At 33.6% G+C, this 16,229-nt stretch overlaps 1 long non-coding RNA gene and 1 pseudogene across 2 annotated transcripts; both read right to left on the bottom strand.

The window, feature by feature from the left end:
* Positions 1 to 3,471: 3,471 nt before the first annotated feature.
* On the bottom strand, positions 3,472 to 8,523 carry LOC117232408. Of its 2 annotated transcripts, XR_004493124.1 has the most exons (5): positions 8,207 to 8,523; positions 7,833 to 7,900; positions 7,498 to 7,565; positions 7,139 to 7,238; positions 3,472 to 4,015 (listed from the first exon to the last, which is right to left on the bottom strand). It is a non-coding gene; the product is annotated as an uncharacterized LOC117232408 (long non-coding RNA). The 2 variants fall into 2 exon arrangements; XR_004493123.1 differs by lacking the exon at positions 3,472 to 4,015 and having other exon boundaries at positions 6,593 to 7,238.
* A 4,490-nt stretch (positions 8,524 to 13,013) lies between these two features.
* Positions 13,014 to 14,221, bottom strand: LOC117232407 (annotated as a pseudogene).
* Positions 14,222 to 16,229: the final 2,008 nt, after the last annotated feature.

Genomic DNA, 16,229 nt, shown 5'->3' with positions numbered 1-16,229 from the left:
ATTGATTGACTAAATAACTCCTTGACTAAATAATTCTATAAATTCTGGACACATGGATTGTAACCCAACTAAAAATACACATTACGATATAAATCAAGATTAACAACGTGTTAGTAAGAACGTGTACATTTTAATAATTGAAAATTTTCAATGTTACATTTCCAGCAATACATAATTCATCAGAGTTATTTCATTTTTATTATTTCGAACAAATTGCAAAATTTATGAGGCATAACTTTACTACTCAATAAAGCCATTCGTTCACAAGATTTGACCCCAATCAACGAACCACTGCATCGCGAATACTCTCAGTAAATCTTAACCGCATGCGCATCAACATCTGCATAAACAAACGCAACTTTTCTCTCATCAGTATTTTGAATTTCACGCCCTATGTGGACGTTTTCCATCGCCTCGTCATTTTTCCGCATAACTGGACGAAGGAAAACAAAAGTCGAAAAGTCACAACTAGACAACGAACTTTCTAATTCGACAGCACCGGTTCGTCAAACATATGCGAGGATTAGCGTCGAGTATAATTGAGAATGCAAGGACGTCGGGAGATCATAAAGTTTAAGGCGGGGGGCGTCGGCTAAGGTTAATTCGTACAAAAATAAGGCATGTTTTGTGAATTATTTGTGACGATACAGTTAAAATCTCTTTAGCCCCCCCTTAAGCGAGCGTAAAAATGGCCGATGTGGTAAATTCAATGCTATCCGAGTACTACTTGCCGAATAGGAATCGAAACGCGATTACGATGGCATCGTAGATAGTAATAAACGTCTGAATGATAATTTCGAAACAATTGAGGGATCAACGATACTTTAGAAATTCAAGTCATTTCGAATATGGTTCAATAAAGGATCAAGATTCAATATAGAACCTTAGAGACGGATAATTTATTAATTTCGAGCTTCGATAGATCATCAGTGAAATATTATTTAACAAGCACTCCACCCATTTACTTCGATACCAAAAGCCATCATCCTCAGATACTGTAGTTTTATTTGTAACTAATGGCAATGCAAATGAATTTCTAGAAGCGTCCACGTAATCGGTAGATTGAAAATTCTATTTGACATCTCACGAATTCTTAGCTTTCTGTTAACAAACCGAACGAAAGTTAGGAAAATCGATAGGTTGAAGATTTTTATGAATATAATTAAAGAAATAATATCTAAATAAATATTTGCTTCGCCATCTCAATTTTGTAACGAATACTTCACTTTGAATATTTTGGGCATTTTTTTTATATACTGATCAATATTGAATATCCGAATACATGAAAATGATAATAAGTATATTCTCATCCTTATTGTAATCATTCCATGACCTATATACTATATTTTCAGAATTATGAATTTGAAGAACTGTATTATCGGGATATCGTCAATTTGCAGAATTATTTAAGAGCTCGTCATACAATTCCTATAATCACCTCAATGACCTATTATATCACTCTAATCCCTCCCTGAAATTCTACCGGTTCGGTCGATTGAATTAATGTTAACTTAGCTAAAACACTTCGTTAGATTTATCGTATTTTCGCTTAATTTGCAACGAGCCATGGATTGAACGCTGCACTCGTAAGACGAATTCGGTTAGACGCGTGGTAATTGAGAACAGTGGAAAGAGTGAAAGTTAATTAACTTATGAACAAATGTGGAATGTAAATCGTGGCAATTACTAACTATCCTTTAAAAGGTAATAATAAATAAATTTTGACTACATAATTATATAAAACTAACCGCGATTGCAGTCAATCAGCTCATATTATCATTTACTATACAATTCATAATTTATCATGGCTACTAATTACGTATTGATGCAATTAGAAATTGTATATTAAATATTAATATGATTATCCGGGTCTCACTGCGTGGAAGTTGCTGCGAATGGAGACCCATCTAAAACTAAAAATTGAATTAGATCTTAAGATAATCGTGAAAATAAAAATTACATTAAATCATAAACTAATCGCATAATGGTATATGAGACTCTTTTTCTTATTTTTATCACTAATTTTACACTTCTATTACCATCTTTAATTTCAAAACGACCTATCTATCACACACATACAGAGACACAGTGCTTCCTAACATTATTAGGTTTTCTATTAAGTATCTACCTAATTCTGAGTTGGGATTTTAATTTGAGAATGACCAACCTAGCCACAGATCTCATTCATAAAATTAATTCACAAATGCCTTACCTAACAGTAAAAATTAAATTTTAGCTTCCTGACTACAAATCCAATTTAACCAATCTCTCAAACATTCAAAGATTTTCATGGATCCTATCTACATAAATATCTCAACATAGTAAATCAAATTGGAGAGGAAATATTGCGTCTAAGTAGGGAGTGAATATATCTTCCACAACTGAATACGTTGATCCTGAATATGTTGAATATGTTGATTGTACTATGCGAGAATATCTTCTTTCCATTGGTCCTGTAGAGGTTCCAGAAATAAACTTAAATTGAAATTAGTTTCACCAAAACTTTAGATTTTTTGTCGTCTCTACTTACATAAAAATTACACGATTTCTGTGCATGTTCTACTTACTAGAAGTCTAAAAATTTCTTTTTATAGACTTTTATCTACAACCAACTTGAACAATTTCTTTGTAAACTCTGAGCATCAGACATCTGAATGTTTATTTATAGAATACTACCTAGATACAAATTTGAAGATTTATTATTCTATCTGCCTCGCAAGCTGAAGGTTTGTCGATGGATCCTACCTGTCTAAAAATCTAAAAATTTGTTTGTGGACTCTACCTATCTAACAATCTACACATGATAAAGTGGAAAAAATGGGACATAATATGGGATACGTGTCTTCTTCTGGTGACCTGGCGATGGATTTTCAAACAAACTCAAACTCTCCAAAATTTAGTAAAAGATCTATGAGAGAAATAATTCCAGGAGGTGAGACGATAGTGTCGAACTTTACCGACTAAAACCCCACGGTGGACCGCCTAACGCTCAACAGGGATGTGCCCCGGCACTGCTGCGTATTCTCCCATCTGAGGGAGTCGTTCCTTGGTTAGTTCGGGCATTGGGAGGGACCACCCCTCTCAACGCTATTCCCTGGGCCGTCGTGCAAATCTCAGGAGATTCGTGTCGGCCCCTATGACCACCTAGAGTGACGCAGGGCCGCTCTTCGACGTGGAACCCTGCAAGGATGGAATGTTTTTACCCTCTTCCGCTCTGTTCGCTCCTTTACGAGCTCCTTTACGCTTTCACAACTGACGAAGGGCCTAATCTCTCTCCAATCGCTAGTTGTAGAATACGACGTGGGGCCTCCCACGCCGGACAAAATTCCAACATATGCTGGGCAGTGTCCTCGTCCTCTCCGCAGTGGTGACATGTGCTTGTCACCTAAAATAACACAAAAGAATTTAAAAAAAAACAAATTTAAGATGAAAAATAAAAAAAGAACTTTATTTTTTTTTCTAACACTTGGTTTACAATTTGCTTCCGAGCTCTAAGCGTGACTTTTCAAGACTGACTCTTACAAGTCGACTTCCGATCGACTGTCCTCGAGTTTGTTAGGCGTCCGCAACTATTGCCACGCACGCCTTCTTTTCGAACATTCGGCGGAAGCACCGTTGGGATATTGATGGTTCATTAGGCACTTCGTTTCGGCGATATATATTGTTGCCGAGTACCGCCACATCTTTATCGCCGGTTTTGAACTGTGCCGGTCGTGACATGCTCGTCATCTCTCTTCCGATTTTCTGCAAGTATTTCCCGAATACTACATGTCCTGCGAGCACCTGCGTCATCCGGAAGGACAGTGGAAGCCCTCCGCGATCCCTCCAAGCCTCCCAATTTGGCAGGACCGATCTAACGGTCCGGTGGCTACGGCCTGGTCTTCGGCGAGTAGGTCGGAGCGCTACCGCTCCCATACCTCTCGTCTAACTTCTCCCCGAACGTCTCGGGCCACCTGCCCGGGGGGGGAGAACCCCGCCTGAGCTCAGGCTCCCCAAGCAAGAAACCTGCAACAAGCTTATTTACTGGATTAGTACCTTGAAAGAATTTAACGCTGAAAACAAAACATATTATATATAAAGAGGAAATCAAATTATCAAAGCACTATTTTAGCTTCACAGCAATTTAAATTTGAATTTTGAATTTGAATTTTGAAACCCAAATTTGGATTTAAATTTGTATCAAATATAGAAAATTTGTTACGAATACCAAGATGAAGGATGTGACTAAAGTCATATGCTTGACTTCTTTTTTTTAAGGCCCAACAATCTTAATGAGAAATAAAAATATAAATTTTATTATCAATAAAATGATAAATCCAAGTGCATCTACTAAGATTTTATAGAAAATGAACTATATCGTAAATGAATTTTGATATATGCATACGCTATGCATTTGATATATGAATTTTGATATATTTGCAACGCTATTTTATCATAAAAAAAAAGATAAAATGCCCGGAAGCAAACACAATAGTTTGATGAATTAGAATTATTTACGCAACACTAATAAATATTAATCTATTCATTCGTGTTTAAATATACGCAACACTAATGTCAAAGAGATCCAGTGAAATGGTTGGCGATGGATGTGTCACAGATGAAATCCGACTAAACAGAGCGATAAGATAGCGAAAATCCAAGCGCCTTAGCATGAGTGACCATCGGGATAACATCCGATCACTCTATCCGTTCTCAGAAGTATATGATAAATACGATCGAAGCCTTTTCCCACTCCCACGAATAAAAGAATTTAAATACTCCCCCTAAAATCATCCAAGTCAGTCTTGAACAGTCACGCCTAAAGTTCGGAAGTGTATGAAGTTCTGTAAACCAGAAAAAAATAAAGTTTTTTTTTTTTTCTTAAATTTCTTTTTATTTTACGTGACAAACGATCACATCTGTGATCAAAGTGCAGGAACACACTTCCACAACTTTAGTGGAAGAATTTGGGGCATTTCTTGAGCGCAACGCTACTTCTAAACACGATCATTAATTAACGCAACGCTATCAAAGTAATAAGAACAATCGCGATGGGAAAATAACGAAACACTAGTTCGCAAAACTATAGGGTTAACTGAGGTATAAAAACTAATTTTCTATCTGAGAGTTCGTAACACTAAAGTAAATGCAATATGCGAAAGGATTTGAGGAACTCGCAACTCTAATTCATAACGCGAAATCTGAACTAGCAACTCTAACTCAAAACGCGTAATTTGAAATTCGCAACTCTAATTCCAACCGTAATTAATTATTCGCAATATTAATGGAAAGCCGCAATTTGCCCCGCATTATGGTGAAGCAATATGCGTCGGCTGAAAAAGAAACTACAAACTGTAAAGCGAGCATAGTGACAAAGTAGTAACAAGAATGACTTTCCATGCTCTGGATGATCCAGAAGATGGAGAACCATTAGTAGTTGGTCTCTTGAATGGCAGTTTGCTGGGCCTCTTCGGCTCATAGCCTCTTCTTTCTTCGGGCGCGATGCCCGCTGAAACTTAAATTTAAGCTCGAGACTTTCTAACTAACTTGTAAAGATAAAATAAAAAGATATCACGAATGCTATTCCCAGAGCACATGGACGACCAACGATCATAGCGACCGCTGTCCGTTCACATGTGCGTGCTTGAGCAATAAACGTTCGTTTCGGAACCCACTCCGTACTCCGTAATTCGAAAACCGATAGACGAAGCTCAAGACAAATGGTATGCTCCATTCGTGATGCCTGCTTCACCGTCAATTTTTCAAATCAAATATCCTGAAGCAGGTTGGACAGGCGAAAATGCGCCTACCCGACGAGAGACTGTGCCAACCTACCCGACCCTACCTACTTATAGTTAACACTCATACCAGAAAATATTCTCACACATAACCTGGAAGCAAAGGCCTACACTAGAGAGACGATGGCTAGCGACCATTGCGTACAAATATTCCACATATTTCAACTTTAATTATCCAAATATATTTAAATTTCAATTGTAATGAAATACTCATAATCGTATATAATCACGTATATGTATATCATGTAAAGAAATAATTTGACTAGAATAGATCGTCGTATTTTAATCAATGTAATTATCATTGTAGTTTAATACTGAGATTAGTAATATTACTATTTATAAACTATTTATTTATTAACCCCATTTATTAACACTGTTATTTTCAATGGTAGTTGGATTTATATTTCCGAATCCATAACTATTTCAAGATTATAATAAATAGCAAAAGCGACGCAATTCCACAGCCTAACCACATACACACATAGTGGAAAATACGTCGTGCACGATACGCTAACGCAACGTCAGTCGCTGAAAAAATTGTTAAGCTTATAGACTACTCATCATGACCATTGCCTTCCTTCCACCCAAAAAGCACCTGGGCACGTGAGATTCTGACAATGAACATGGATGGGGTTAAAAATGAAAATCATGTGCTAAAAATATGATTAATCTATCTATTATATTTTGTATTTAACGGGCTAATATTCTTTGATTTTGCAATCTAATTTCATTTCAAATTTTAACAATTCTATACTTTATTTTACTTTATTACTTTAATGAACAATTAAACTATTAAAATGAAGATAATTAATGAAGAATATACATATTTATTAAACATAAACTAAAATTCAATGCAAGTAATATTTATATCAATGAACAACAATGAACTCTAAATGAACTCTATTACTCGAAATATCCTCAGGCGATATCTTTATCAAAACACATCTTTGAAAACACAAAGAAACATTCAAAATTTGTTTTGATTCTGAAACCAGTCTGTCGCGAAGTGTTTTCTTGCACGTGAAATTTGATAATATTTATCAGAACGGACAGACAAAATTAGACTTCCACATATACTTTCATATTCCATATTCCGAATTTTACTGAAATTATGCTATTAAGTATACCGTGTATACTGAAATGATAAAACTGCTCCATACCATCGTAATCATAATTGAATTTCCATATTAACGAAGTCTGAAAGTATCAGACTTCTTCACTACAAAATACTTAAACGAAGTCATTTCGTCACTATGCTCGTCAAAAATTCTTCGTATACAACCAATCACCCGTGTCGATTCGGACCTTTCATCCTTCGACATGATTGAGTGACCGGGGGAACAAAAACGCATGCGACTCACGATTAGATGTAAAGAATGTTGTCCTCGATATTGTTCTGATCCAAGGGATTCGTCATCAAGTCGTCATCAAATTGGAATCGTCGAAATCGATGGAAGAAAACTGTAACAAAGCATAGAATATTTTAATTTACTCGTAATGACGGTGTTAATTACTTTAAAAGATTGAAATAATAAAAGACTAATTTCTATTGTATAAAAATTTTTAATAATAATATTCAATTTAAGAATGAAAAATTTACAAGTTGTCAAATTTTCAATCAAATTTAATTTTTTAAATCATTTAATTATTATTTAATTTAATTATTAAATAAAATATAAGGAATCGACTTAAATAAAATAAAAAATACATAGTTACTTACATTTTTGACTTTTGAAACACTACTAGGTCCTTTCCAGAGAACAGGAAGAAGGGAAAGAAGTGGCATACCTTTAACAAAATATGAATCATTATAATTTGTTTTGAGAAATGTGATGGTTGATCAAAAAATTTAACATAATAAAATATGAAACTCTATGAGGACTTAAAACGAAATTAAAAAGAAAAAGAAATTAAAATTATAATAAACTCTAATTAGAATTGAAATTGAAATTCTAATATGAAAATTTAAAACCAGACAGTAGTTTTTAATTAATAACAATTACAGCGAAATACAAGGAATACAGTTAATAAAATACAAAGTGTGAAGATTCTTACATGCTTAAATTTAAAACACCGCTACATCCTTCCCAAAGAAGAAGAAAAAAATGGAAGTTATGAAAAACCTGTAACAAAACATATTAAATATTATAATCTGTTCTTGGAAATGTACTTGTGATTGTCAGAAAACTTAAAACAATGAAAAATAAAACTCTATTCAAACTTGAAATTTTAATAATAAAAAGAATTGAAATTCTAATAAAATTTAATTACTACATAAAAAGTGGAACTTTAACATAATAATGACTTAGAAATTGAGACTCTATCGATTTCTGAACGATATCAAACATTTTTATTACGTATTTCAACAGCAAAATTTTAAGATTTTAGTTCGATAAATAAATTAAAATACAATGTACGACAATACTTACATTCTTGAGTTCCAGGAAAGGCTTTATCCTCTTGCGAGACCTGCGACTCTACTACCAAAACGAATATTTAACAAAAAAAAAAAGAATACTAGATTAACGCGTCCGTTATGTCAACTGACAATCGGCGAACCACTGACTCTAATTTCGCGTCTGATTATTGCAATCACATTTAATGAGAATTATTATGCTCTAAATCGATATTAAATGTGATTTAACGCAGCAAACACTGATTCTACCGACCGCATTACGCGGACACAAAAATATTCTGAAAGAAAAACTTTATTAGAGGTAGGGGATAAGAAAAGGGAATTTTTTCCTTTTTTCCTTTTTTTTTGTTTACGAAAATTCTGCTTTCTTAGAACTACGAATTATTACTTATTTACCATAGGTAGAATCATATATCATATCAAGAGCACGAAAATATACATATAAATATTATATCAAGAATGCGAAAGAAAATATATCGTTAGTATATGAATATTTCATAATACGATTGATTTGTAAAAGTTATCCGCCAAATTGAATGTCCACCATTATAACTTCAAATATTTTATGCATTACGTGACTTCGTTCTAATGCAACATGGCGCACTTTTTCTGACCGGTAAACAAAGCTGCGCAATACGAAAAAAACGCGACGCGCAGAAACTGTTCAGACTTGTCTGTGGTAACGTACTTTCTCGAATGTAATAAAAATTGTTGAGAAAGACGAAATTAATAGACAATATTGTATTACAGACAATTTACGAATAATGAAAAATAAAGTTATTTGAATTTCTTACTCAAATGAAACAGAATCGAGAGAATCTATGTTAAATTTATGTTAAACGATCTATTTAATTTCTTCGGAAATATAATTTAATACATTCGGAAGAAAAAATAATTTCTTTTATCTTGAATTTTTCATCTTGGTGTTCTTAATAAACCGTGAATTCAGAATTTGTTATATTAGATATTAATTACGTTAATATCGCGAAATATTTATAAGAAATGGAGTTAATCTAATAGTGCATAAATATTACCACATTTCGACGAAAAGTTATTAAATATATAGTTAATCACCATGGCGCCCTTTTGATTTTCACCCCGTCGTTTCGAATTTCACAGCATCCCTCTAATACATCAAAGCTTCCTTTAGAATCAAATAATAGTAATCTGCACAAAAGAAGAGCGAAATATTAAAACAAATGTATAAAAAGAATAAATTATTTGAAAATGAAACAATGATCATGGTCAAATTGTGTTTCGAAAACTCATTGTACGAGCTACCGGCAACCAAAAAGACAGTCGGAGAAACAAAGGTAATTAAATAATAGATTACAACGAAGTATTGAAAAAAAACATACAGTTAAATGAAAGTAACAACAGTGTGAGTTTGAACGGTAGAAAAATGTCTACCAAAGTGCCAAAGCCACCTGTCGCGAAATAACACGGATGGATAAACATCTAATTCTTCTGATTGTCCACGCTAAACTGACAGCCTGCACCGCGATTTACCCAACGAGTTTGGGTTAGGAAGGAGTAGGGGGGTAGAGTTGTCAGCTATCCGTGTATACACGGGTAGGATTCGTCAAATTCCTGGAACACTTACACTCAAGGATATGTTTTCAGTAATAGACATATCATGTTCCAAAACAAAAAACAATACAGTAAAATGAACGTAAAAGGTATAGAGAGTAAACACAAATGATTTAATATCATTTTGACGAATAAAAATGAATCTGAAACGAAGATATTTGCGCTTATACGTTGTCACTTGATTAAACAAAATTGATTAATAGATAGAAAGTTGGAAAGATATAATTTTTTCAAACATAACGTGTAATAGAATAAGATATTACTGACAATGCCCTTAGGCGATCCTATTATCAAAGCACGCCTCTGAATACTTAAAAGTAAATCTGATTATAAAATATTAAATTATAAAAACGTTACATAGCAAACCCTGACTCTAAGACTGCATTGCATACGGTCACAAAAAATTTCCGAAAATAAAACTGTATTAACAGAGAAGCATGGGGAAAGTGAGTGTTTTTCCAGAAAATACTGCTGTTTATAATTAAATTATTCGTCAGTAAACAGGTATTATATTACGATAATAGAATATATTTGAAATATTATTTGTGCTTTGTAACACATTTCTTGATATTGACAAGTATTTATAAAGATTTTAAATGTAATACAATCTATCTGAAAGAATTCTACTGCGGATGCTCGTTTCTTACTTATAGACGACATTTTTTTTGTAAATATTCGAAAACGCTTGTGACAAACCAAAATTCTATATGTAAACATATCCGAGGATAGAGCGATAACAGTGTGAAAGAGCCGTGATTGTTTATGAATCGAAACGTGTTTGCACGTGTCTGATTGTAGAGCTCTCGTGAAAACAAAAAGTTGTTGACAAAGATTTAGTGACGCTGCGATGTTCTCGTCGAGAATTTACAATTCATATAATATACGAGATATTTCAATTTTTATTTTAATTTCAAGTGAGAATGTTTTAATTATTTTATCGAATTGTTCAAAACTCTATTTTGTAGTACAGCTCGAGGAAAAATATTATTTAAAATAAAAAAATGTTGAAGATATTTGAACTCTCTCTAAAAGTAATGATTTTTTATTTAATTACGTCTAAATCCACCTTGGTATTTTTAAGAAAAACCATAGAATTACGTATAATTTCATCATATTAAGTTAAATATTGCATGTCTATGTGTATATTTATAGACATGACAATCATATATATATATGTATATATATATATATATATATACATATATATAAAGTATATATGATTGTCATATCATAAATGTGTATATCATGAATCAAACGTTACTAAACATTACTGTATGAAAAAGCATGGACTAGAATGCTAATTATTCCATTATTCATTTCTGCAATTAATCAATGAAATGTACAAAACAAAATCAAAGATTATAATAAACTTATATCGAACTTATGTTTCAAAAGTTTATGATACAAGCTACCGGAAATAAAAACGATCAAATGGTCTATCAATAAATGAAAACAGAAAAAGTCTCGCTCTTCGACAGTAGAATGGTGCTATCCCGCTAAAAGTGGGCTTTTTTTTTATATATTTACGTGGAGGAAATCCGCACGAACACCAGGCTGCTTTTGGGGAAAGCGGCGTGGTAGTGTCGGACTCCAACCGACTAAAACCTCCACGATGACCGTCCCGGCTGCGGTCGAGAGTGTAGCAACTCACCGGTGTGAGTGTAGCAACGACCCCCCCCCCTCCCCGCGCGTCAAATACCGACGCTGATGGAGCGGTGTGTGGCCATTGTCACACCGCGCCTCGTCGCCAGAGCCCTCGTGCCAGGCAGCCCGGTTCTCCTACCGGTCTGCTTAGCGGCCCCGAGGCTAAAAGTGAGCCTAGCCGATTCGTGATTGGCTGAGGCGGCGAGGCTTCGTTTCTATGCAATGCGCGCGAGAAATTGAAGTACCAAATGTCGTAAAAATTTTCTTACATTTTACGAACTGATGAACTGAACATTTTCAAACCAAATTACTATAAGAATTTGAACACTAAAGTGCACACATATATATGCGTACATTAACAAACATGATTTCTTTAAGAAAATCTAGTATTTTAACAAATATTTTCAGAATGAACATATTGTTCATTATGATTTTAAAATGAGAATTTTAAGTATTATGTAAAGACAGATAATTACAGAATTACAAACTGCTGTTAGAAGCGAAATATAAAAAATTGTATGCTTATTCGTACTATGTAGCAGAGCATATACGTAATCTTTCTACTTACTATTCTATTAATAGTGATATAAAATAAAAATTAAATATAGTCCATCAAATGTATTATATCCACCATGAAATAAGATTATGATCACATAGATAATTTACAAAATGTTCTGACAAAGAGAGGTTATTGTATGATGCATTAAATCCATATACTAAGAGTAATCTTTGGAAGGCGAAGGTAATCTAACCTAAGAACTATGCACTAAATTTGAAACGTATGCGATGTATTGAACGTTTTAAAAGTTTCTTCCAAGCTTCAGATATTTAATCTAAATTAGAGATATATTAGCAAAACATAAAATGAAATATATGTATTTGCGTTATAATTTTTAAACATATTCGTATTTTTAATACATCATTAATTTCTAAATAACTAAGAATATACTGCTTATTATTAAATAGTTACGAATTGTTTTTATTAGCGAGAAGGTATTAAGTGATGGTTGACAAGTTGTATCGATATGCCACGAAGTATACCAGTAATAATTTAACAAAGCAAATTCTTCACCGCGATCTTCGAGAGAAATTCCTTAGAATTGCAATTGTTGCAACGAACGCCGCCGCATTAATAACATGCGACATAAGTACACTCTTTTATATACTAAGCTATTTGATTAATTCTAAGTATGTAAGAAATTTAAAAGCTTTTAAAATCGTATATTTATCATTGTAATATTGAATTTCTTACCATTTTGAAATGTATAATTTTGAAAATAATTACTATATCTTCGTTCTTAAATAATGGAACAACTAGCGAAAAAAATGAAGGCGAAGAAACGTTGCAGAATATTCATGACGTGCACGTGATTCATCTACATGTTTCAGTTTTGTTGAATATTTCACAATCGAACATTTTCTTTTCTCTTCTATCGTACTCTTGTATCTTGTGACGTGACTCTTTTTCGTGGAAGATAAGAGCACGACGAAATGCGGTCTCTAGCATTTCGCAAACAAAAAGGACGAAACTGTTCGCTTTTCTTCTGTGTTCTTCTTTTTAAATAGAGGTGAAAGTAAAAAAGACGTATATCTACAGAATTTGCTCTATTTCCATTACACATTCTGTTGATTGATTATTTTCATCTGAATCAATTGACTTACTTAATAAATTCTTCCTGTTTACAGGCATAGCTAATAGAAATTTGGATAGTCTAACATGGCTTATTTTCATTCTTTTTCTTAGCTCTAATACTTTGTTTAAATCTTTCTCACCAAACCTTATAAATTTAAAATTATTCACACACTGTAATTCATTATTCCAATTCATTAACATTTCACACTGAGTTGCATTTAAAATATCAGGAATTTCTGAAAAATAAAGGAGGGTTTGTATATCAGCATATATTGAAAATAAATTTGGCAGTAATTCTTTACCTATTCCACATGTATGATATTCTCCTAGTTCTTTCTACTTGGTTATTCTAATTATATGTTCCCTGCTGGCATGCTGTCTACTCCTGTTGCTACCTATAGATCTTTTAATAGTAATTTGTTCCATTTCTTCATCATTTCTTGCTACGTACCTTTGGATCAAACATAGAACTATAACTAATCACATCTTTAATGTACAATCTCTGTATCATTATATACATACATCTTTATTTTACCTCAGTTTCTAACAAACTTGCAGTTAACTCTGGAGTATAGGGACACACACCTGGAATCATATTGTTTCTGACCCACGATATTTTCTCTCCTATTGAATTCTGTTTTATCAATTTTTTTATCAAATTTTGTTTTGGGACATTTTTGCTTTCTGTCTATTTGATATTCTGAAACAAAATACGTTGTCCATTTCCTCCTTTAGTACACAAAAGTATTATATAATCATATAAAATAAATGAAATGTGCATAACAAAATCACATAATTTAATAGTAATTCTATTTACTTTTTGACTTTTTTCTCAATAGCGATAGACTTTCTGCTATTTGGATGCATCACTTTCTTTGGCTTCAGGAACTCTTTTCTCATTGCAATGGCCTATAAAAGACAACAACACACTCAAATAGTCTTTCTAAGATAATCTATTTTGTATACGTATAAATTAGTAAAAATAATACCATGGCTATGAATTATTGGGTTGGCAACTAAGTGATTGCGAATTTTGTTATTAGGTGGTAATGACAATTTCGATTATCCTAACCTTCAAAACTCCAATTCAGGCTATGCCTTTACTCAATGTATAATCGTGCGCAGACGAATCGTCGACAGCAACGACGGCGACGTCTATCGAGAATAAAAGTAATATCGAAGTATACCTTACCATGACATTTCCTAGTCAACAAACTTCAAAATTTGTCTCTTCTGTTTTAAGATATTTTTAGCTATTTTTTTAAATCTTATAATGGTAACCTATTTTAAAATGTGTCACTGGGTTATGTACGCCAAATTCACTAAAAAGCCCACCTCTATCCACTTTTCTTATGATACAAATACCAACCCCGGAATCGCCTTTCGGCATTACTTCAAGGTTAGCCCTAGGTGTGTACCCCTCATTTAATCTACCTTTTTTTCACGCAGGTCTTCTTCTCCTCTCAACGTTCCTTTCCTGTACTTGTCTCGCTTGTATGATTTTCCTGCATAATTCCTGGAACCTCGTCCAATTCTCCTCCTTCCTAGTCACCATCTCGATTAAATTCTCGGTTGACCATCTAGGGCAGTGGAATAACGCATGCTCCGCATCATCTTCTTTGGTATCACAGTTTGAATTTAGTTAAACTAGTTAAATTAAAAATTATTTATTGTTAGTACCGATAGACTTTTATTTATTTCGATCACTGTAAAATGCTATAAGACATTAAAATGTTAATAGTCTTTGAAAACATAGTTTCAGAAAAAAGTAGTTAGTATATTACTCATTAATGAATACGATAAAGTATTTATATGTTAGGATTTTCAAGGTTACATGCATATGTCGACATGGTATTATTTATGGAATAGCGTAATTCATGATGATAGAATTTACAATTACTAACTAACTGTTGCTTTCTTGGTAGAAGTGTTAGACGATGTAATAAGAAATATCTATAAAATATTAGAATACAAAGCATCAAATTATTATTTAAAGACTTTTTGAAATTAGGAAATATACACGCACATTGGAAAATAGAATGCAAAGGAAACTATACACTACACAACTAATATACGTATTTAAGTAATTACGAATTTTCAACTTATATTCAAATATTTATGTCAATCAATTATTTGCACGATTTCTAAAATAAATGTTTAGTTATTAATTGGAATGAATCTTCTAACTGGAAAATTTAAAAGCTTCACGCAATAAAAACTTTGTAGCGGCACATGAGATAGAGGGCAATTCAAATCATGTTGTTGTTTTGCCTCGGAGTATCAACATCGTTAAGACATACATAATGTAGTAATAAATAAACTCCGGACAAAACAATGCCACCGCTACGTGTAACCGCCAAACGAAGATAATTTGAATTTTCCGTACTCCCTCGACTAGTATAAATAGACGACCATGTTCTCCAGAAGTCAGTCAGTCGTGCAAATCAATATCAGTTTATCAGACTCAGTCTAGAGCTTATTAGCGATCTATACACAGTCTTTAGCGAATCAGTTTGTACCGAGTATCTTAGCGAACATTGTCTGTATCTGTTATTTTAAAATATATTTGACGGTTTTCAATACGAAGATATCTCGTCATTTAAATAAGAACTCAACCAACCATCCTTCACAAGTGGTGACACTGACGTGCGAAAAGTAATTTCAAAGTGAATGTGTTACAATCATTATGACGAGTAGAAGCGGAGCCGACCGTGTATCGATCGAGCAAGATCGAGTAGAAGCGGAGCCGACCGTGTATCGATCGTGCAAGATCGAGTAGAAGCGGAGCCGACCGTGTATCGATCGTGCAAGATCGAGTAGATGCGTTGAACACACCGCTCCGCGTAGCACCGTTCTGGCCTCACGACGTCGCGCTATGGTTCTTGATGCTAGAGTCACAATTCGAAGCTGCCCGGATTACTAGCGACAAGACGAAATTCCACGCTGCCGTTGTTACGTTCTATTTAATTGCCGACGAGAAGGTAGCGTTAACGTTTAATGCAACTGACAATAAGTTCCACTTTCGGCTAACCTGCTATGTGCGGGAATACTGGCACGGGAAAGGATTAAAGTTGTTCGAAAGTGAATTTACAATATGTAATGATTTATTCAAATCTTACTCGATTTCGATATTGACAATTAACTGACAGACTGGCGGATATAAAATTCT

The sequence above is a fragment of the Bombus vosnesenskii genome, unplaced genomic scaffold (assembly GCF_011952255.1).
Source record: "Bombus vosnesenskii isolate JDL3184/JDL3185 unplaced genomic scaffold, Bvos_JDL3184-5_v1.1 scf7180000013287, whole genome shotgun sequence".
Taxonomy (NCBI): domain Eukaryota; kingdom Metazoa; phylum Arthropoda; class Insecta; order Hymenoptera; family Apidae; genus Bombus; species Bombus vosnesenskii.
This window is presented reverse-complemented; position numbering and strand designations above follow the sequence as displayed.